The sequence below is a fragment of the Octopus bimaculoides genome, chromosome 4 (genome assembly GCF_001194135.2).
Source record: "Octopus bimaculoides isolate UCB-OBI-ISO-001 chromosome 4, ASM119413v2, whole genome shotgun sequence".
Lineage (NCBI taxonomy): Eukaryota > Metazoa > Mollusca > Cephalopoda > Octopoda > Octopodidae > Octopus > Octopus bimaculoides.
This window is the reverse complement of record NC_068984.1, coordinates 105,358,836-105,366,087: the sequence shown is the minus strand read 5'-3', so window position 1 is coordinate 105,366,087 and position 7,252 is coordinate 105,358,836. Positions and strand designations below refer to the sequence as shown.

At 37.3% G+C, this 7,252-nt stretch overlaps 1 protein-coding gene across 2 annotated transcripts in view; it reads right to left on the bottom strand.

The window, feature by feature from the left end:
• LOC106872728 (zinc finger autosomal protein) overlaps positions 1-2,772 on the bottom strand; it is a 22,558-nt gene extending 19,786 nt beyond the window's left edge. The window contains exon 1 of one of the 2 annotated variants that reach the window (XM_052967344.1): positions 1,926-2,772. The gene's annotated coding sequence lies outside the window, so the exon portion shown is untranslated. The remainder of the gene's footprint in view (positions 1-1,925) is intronic. The other variant, XM_052967343.1, reaches the window with a different exon arrangement.
• Between the last annotated feature and the right edge of the window lie 4,480 nt (positions 2,773-7,252).

Here is a 7,252-nt window from a genome sequence, read left to right as displayed (position 1 = left end):
ATATATATGTATTTATATACACACACACACACACCAGGTGGTATCAAAAAGTACCCGGACTAGCTCTGTAACGCGCCAACAGATGGCAGCACACGATTGTGTCTGCACCAAGAGCTAGCAGTGACCTTGATGATGCAATGTACCAAATGATATTGCTGTCTTTGCTTCACAAGTTGTGAAATTTGTGTTTTTGCGATCACGTGTATGCTGTAGTCTGCTATTTTGTCATGGACAGGAAGTTGAAACAAAAGGGCAACGTGAAATTTTGCGTTAAACTTGAAAAGTCTGCTACAGAGACATTGAGCATGCTTCGACAAGATTACGACGATGAGGCAACGGGTCGTACACAATGTTTCGAGCAGCACGAGCGCTTCAAAAGTGGAACAACGTCCGTGGAAGACGATAAGCATGCCGCTGATGACCCATCATTCTGCCCTATTCGCCAGATTTAGCACCTGCAAACTTCCATCTCTTCCCCAAGATGAAAGTGCTGCTGAAATGTCGTCGTTTTAAAACCGTTGTCGGGATCCAGAACGAATTGCAGAAGGTTCTCGACTCGATAACGGAAAACGACTTCCAGGCCGGATTCCAAAAGTGGCAGGAACGCTAGGACCGGTGTATTGCTGCGCAAGGTGACTATTCATTAAATATAACTAATCCGGGAACTTTTTGATACCACCTCGTGTGTGTGTAAACATAGACAAAGGTTATGTATGTAGAATGTTTTGTTTTTTAATCAAATATGACCATGTAGCTATGAATGTTTGTACATAGATGTCTGTGAGAATTCTAACAGTGAAAGTAGAATCAACAAATGAAAAATCGATAGGATTTCAGAAATATTAAGACATAAGGAATTTTCAATTTGAAAGTAAACGGTGAGAAATAGAGGAAGGAAGTATAAGGTATAATTGTTTAGAGTAGAGGTGTCTGTCCAAGGCGGCAGCAGTAGTAGTAGTAGTAGTAAAAACAGTAGCAGTAGCAGCTCCATTCTTAGTAACAACACCCCCACCCCACCCCCCGTTCCCATCCGAGCGCCATCTGCTCAGACACAGCAACGACCAAAGAAGCGCTCAACAAGAAATTGTCACCAGAATCGCCCATGTTGGTGCAAAACGCAAGCATCTTCTTTAATGGCCTCGCGCCATACTTACTACCATTACAAAATCAGCTTAACCTTTTTTTTTTGTGTGTGTATATACATACATTATTTTATGAAGACATTATTATTGTTGTTATTAGTATTAATTTTCTGGAAATAACTAGTGTGGTACTACCAGAAAATGTAAATCACGAAAATGAGAGTTAAATAAGCACGAATTTCATTTTTATTTGTATATATGAAGCTAAAATGCTTAGGTTCGACATCAAACCAAGACTTCCATCGTACCAAGTAGTTTCAGCGACAATATGACATCTTTGTCAACATCCAGAAACACCAGTTCAGTGTGTGTGTAAATGGCAATTATTCGACAATGTCTATATATACACACACACACACACACATATATATATATCACTCAAGTACCTTGTTATCTTACGACTCATTTCTTTACAAATATGTTATTTTATAGCTGTGTCTGTCTGTAGTAGGGTTTTATTTTTGTTGTTTCGTCTATCATGTCATAAATGTCGATTCTGTTGTGTTGAGAAGAATTACTAATCGTTATATGAAGTCTAATAAGACATAATTAGTGCTAATCTAAGTTGTTTCATTTGATCATCCTTCAGCTTACGAAATTAACAACGGTCATTTTTTTTTTAACTTCCAATTAATCAACACGATAGTTTATTATTATCATTGTTGCTATTCTATATATATACATTTATATATCTATTTTTACTAACTTTCTCCCTCGTTATTCTCTTATTTTATTCATAATTGTTTTGTTTGGTTGTTTTGTTTATTTTAGAAATTATCTTACTTACTGCGTCTTCCTTGGTGCTCACTGGAGGGCGTTGGTGTGCTGTTAGTGTGGCTGTGTGTGGAGATGTGCTGCTGTGGGGAGGGACTGATGATAGTATTGTGGGCAACGATAGTCAAGGAGAAACTCTGGCGCATGCGCACTCCACTCCCAAGTAGGCGGGCTGCTAACCGCCATTATGTACCATTTTCTGCTAATCTCCCTTTCACCTTAACAAACTTGTATTTTTATCAAATTATAGAAACTGACAATTTGTATTATCTAATGCTTTCTAGTAATTATTGAATTGTATTTCCTGTATGTTACACTTAAAGGTTTCTTTAAACATAAACACTACACTTGCTAGACTTTTTAATCTTACCTTGCCCTTAAATCCTTGTTATTAAAGCTAACCTAACAAACAATCTGGTTTTGGTTCCAGTTAATTCTACTAGTCATTTAATTGTGGTATAATTGTACCAAGACTTCCTATTTTCTTTCTGTCTCTCAATGTTTCAAGCTTCGTGCAAAATATTTTTAGTTATTACCTATCAAAAATAAGATGATTACATGATTCATATGACTAAACCTGCTTCTGGCGTTTCGTCATGTACCTGTAACACACGTCTGATATAACACGCCTCAAATTACGTGAATGACTTGTACATGCGGTAATGTAATGTCACATAACGATAAACTAGTTTACTACCCTGGGGAACTGTCCCAGCAGCTTAACATTTTAGTTGGAAATAAGCATAAATCATTAATGAAACTCGGACTTCTGCATTTTCTAAAAAAATTATTTTCTTAAAAGGAGCAAAATAATTATTGCTATTATTTCGAAGGAAATTGATTAAATCCTAACATAACACTTGTTCTGTTTTTCCCTCGTGCATATTGATATTGCCAGCAAGAGTTATCTTCCTTTGTTTTCTCGTGTAATGAAGTGAGAAAGTGAAATGTCCACACATTACCTAAGCGTGCTTATATATGCATATACAAATAAATTCTTTCAAAATCTTGTATTTTTACCTCTTATAAATCTGGTGGTCAGAATTTAAAGATGATATACATATGTTATACTCTTACAACATAGTTAAAATATTTCTTGTGTTTAGTTCATATCGTTAATCGATTGAAGTGGATAAAGTAGTTATGTGAAATGCTTATTCTTATTTAACTACTCTAAGAAAATTACTATGTAGTTTCAAAAGACCAGCTTAGATTGAAGTACAGTCATTTAAAGAGATATAAATAGTGTTAAGCAAGCCTAGAATCTTTCATAACTCAAGAAAGTTATGAACCGGATAGATTATTGTACCAAGTGAATTAAACGCGGAATAGTATGTTGCAGAACAGTCGTATGTTGTATGTCATCAAAACCAGGGTCCATTCCATATTAAATGGCACAACAAAGTTGACAAGACTTTTATTTGAATGTTGTGGTGGATTCTAAACTTATTGATAGTATTTTCAATGCAGCTTCAGGATATGTTCTGCTAACCTCTTGGTCCATTACTCGATCTCCTATTAAATAAAGGAGTGTCAAGGAAATGAGGTTAATTTCTCCAAAAGTAGTTTAGAGAAATGCTTCAAGGGAGTGAAAAAGAAACGGGATTTAGTTGTGGAAAGTAACGCCAGTGTCTGTTCGTCAACAACAAAAAAATAGACTGCATGGCATAAAGAGTTCTATTGTATTGTTTGAGAGCAAGCCATAAGCTTAAGCTCTTCAGATATGTTGCCATGTTTCGGTCAGTTTAGATATACAACAGCTTTTAAGGGTTGTTTATTATTATAAGATCTGATTTTGTAAAGCATTTGAAATAGTAACACACTTATAGGCTGATACAGAATCAATTTAAATAAACAGTTTTTTCTGAGATATACAAGAACAACATTTAAGAGAATGGTTGAAAGCTTAGTTAACTTATTCACTGTACATCATACAGTGCAGACATGAAATTTTAAATGCATGGGCAGTTCTTAGAAAATTCTCTCTCTCTCTCTCTCTCTGTTTACCTTTGTTGGAATCACATTGTCAAATTCATATGGACAAGCTGTAGAAAATTATGAGAATTTTCTATGTATTCATGATTGCCCACCAACATTGTTTAGTATGTCCAATATGTTATATGTGATTATATATTGTGATTCTGTCCTCTTGTTCTTCACTATTCTTTTCAGGATTTCATTCATTTTATATCCATTTGGTCAATAATTATGAAATTATTCTCCAGTACAGTGTCTGTTTTATTAGTTACTGCAATCTTTTATCTTCTGCTTGATGTTCAACCTCTTAAGATCAGTTTTCACCACTTCCCATGTCTTCCTCAATCTTTTTTTCCCATAGGTTCCTTCCACTTAACTGTCACCCTCCTTATGTATCACATAGCTATCCAAACTCAGTTTTTTTCTCCTACAAACTAGTCAGTTCCTCTTATACCCAGGTTTTTACTCAGCTCATTATGTACTCTGCCATTCATACACATTATCATTACAGATCCTGCAGAGCACGTTCATTCATTTTCCCAGCCTTCTCAACATACCCCACATCGATAACCTTTCATTCACAGAGAGAATCCCTTTATTCCCAACTATGGTAACAGCTCCTTGATCTTCTTCCATCTTATTCTGGTTGCTATACTTCCAGAACATCCACCACAACTGTCAGTTAGGTTACTTAGGTAACAGAGAGGGTCAATTAATTCTAGGGCGTCTTCTAAGCATTTTAAAAGAATTTATCTCAGTATTATTACTGCCAACTCCTCCCTTCCTATATACAAAGTGTTTTCAATAAATCTGACTATATTCCCACTGCTGCTCTTGTACACTGATTGCTTACTATTGAGTATGCCATATGGAATTCCTTCAAACTCCTGTCTCTGTGCTTGGTAACTAAAACCATCATCTTTCATAGGTTTAGTTTAACCCTCTAGCATTTAACCCAAATATTCGACCTATTTTATGTTCAAAACTGGCCAGATCTAGCCTCTCACACCTACCCTACAATGTCATTCTAGAAATAAACAATCACATCATCAAAATCTTGAAGCTATGAAATAATGCATGATCAGTTCAAAACAGTGAATAAATAAATATTACATTTAACAGAGTAATCTGAATGTTAAAGGGTTAAGACATTTCAATTCTAGGCTTTGCTTTCATGTTTGGAATTCTCTTATTTTTCAACATATTCAGCTATAAGAATTAGGTCATCAAAATATAATAGTTTCGATGGCAACTGATCTGAAACTTCTCTAATATGACTTGGTGTTAAACAGAAGGAGACTGAGAACAGAGCTTTGATGGACACTTTACTACACTCATTAAATTTCACCTTATTGATAGTATCTGTATATGACATACTTGGTTCTCACATGCCATTTATCCTCACCTACCTTTTTCTTAGTGATCCCTATGCTGTAGAGCATGGCATCTTGTCAGAGCCCTTCTCTAAGTCCATAAATGCTAAGAATAGTAACTTGCTTTTAGCTAAGAATGTCTCCTATAGTTATCTCCCTAGGAAGCAGACACCAATGGCACCTTATCTTGGTACAGAGACAAATTGCATCTCGTCTCACTAGTTTCTCTTCCTAATTAAACTTTTTCTATTATTTTCATCATCCAATCAGTCAGTTTGATGTCTCTGTACTTGCTTCTTTGTTAAGCATCTCCTTTCATCTTGTAACAGCTTACGATACTGTAGTGCTAGTCATTGAGGAATAACACTTCTCTCTACTACTTGATGAACTGGTGCATATCCTACTTCACCAGATATTTTTAGCCTTTCAGTAACTGCCCATGATGGCATTACTACTTTCACATCACTAATTGCTCTTTTGAACATACATCTATCAACTTCAGTAGCTAATCCTTCTGATGGATCTACTCAGAGTTGTCCTACTCTTCCCTACACATTCAACAACTACTGACATTTCCATACCTCTTCTTATCATCAGTGAGAGCAAATGCATCACCATCATTCCATATACACTCTTCTCCAACAACATTCTGATTATTTACTGTCATGGCCAATGCTGGTGACACATAAGAAGCACCTTTCAAGTGTTGGGCCTCACAGAGGCAAAGTGGCCAATGCCAGTGGCACATGGAAAGCACCTTTCGAGTGTTGGGCCTCACAGTCAATGACAAATGATCGAGACCTTTGGCATTATGCCATGCTTGAGAAGACCCATCAAGCCAAGTAAAATCGCAGTCGTGACAGACACTGGTGTCATGCAAATAGCACCCATGCTGGTGGCACATAAAAGCACCCATTACACTCTCGGAGTGGTTGGTGTTAGGAAGGGCATCCAGCCATAGAAACCAATCCATGACAGCATAGACAACAGAAGTTAAATGATGATGAGCGTTGCAATGCAGAAAGCTCACATCTCTAATCTCACAGAACATTGACAAATCTTTTATTCATACATGCTCACCTTGTTTAATGTAATCAATGTCTAGCTTTCCTTCTAGCTACATTATACTCTCTCTTTCTCTCTCTCCTAGCTTTTATGGCTATCTGCTGTATTCTTCCACAATGTTACAAACATTCTCCAATCAGGGATTTGGTCTGACTCATACCAAGTTACCTCAGAAACTCCCAGTTGCCTTTAATCACCTCCTCCTCAATATCCATATCACTTTGTTCATTTTGAAACTATGTTTTGGCTGGGGGATATTTCAGCCTCCTAACATTCTTTCTCCAAATTGTCTTGTCTCTCTGAATTCATCTAACTCTTACCCTAGGGTTGCCAATCAGTAGTCTAAGTTTAGGGGTATATTCTTCACCAAAGAGAGACCAGGTATTCATGACAAGTTGTGTATTCTGCCTCCTTTGAAGTTTATCTGACTTGTATATTTGCCTGATTATTTGGTGGCTGGCAAATTTCCTGAAGTTAGTGATGCAATTTGTTAGTTTATTTGCATCATAGAACTCTAAGAACTTTGATCCCACTTCATTCCTTTTTTCATATCCATTACCATGTACATTGGATCAGCTGTCATTCCTTATCAGAGTAGTCTGCAAAGAACCTCTTAAGAACAATGCTTTGCGTGCGTGAGAAGACCCGGCAAGCCAAGTGAGATCGTTGCCAGTGCCCCTGGACTGGCTCTTGTGCGGGTGGCACATAAGATGCACCATTTTGAGCGTGGCCGTTGCCAGTACCGCCTGACTGGCCTTCGTAGGATTTTCGAGCGAGATCGTTGCCAGTGCCCCTGGACTGGCTTGTGCGGGTGGCACATAAAAGACACCATTTCGAGCGTGGTCGTTGCCAGTACCGCTTGACTGGCCTTTGTAGGATTTTCGAGCGAGATCGTTGCCAGTGCCCCTGGACTGGCTTGTG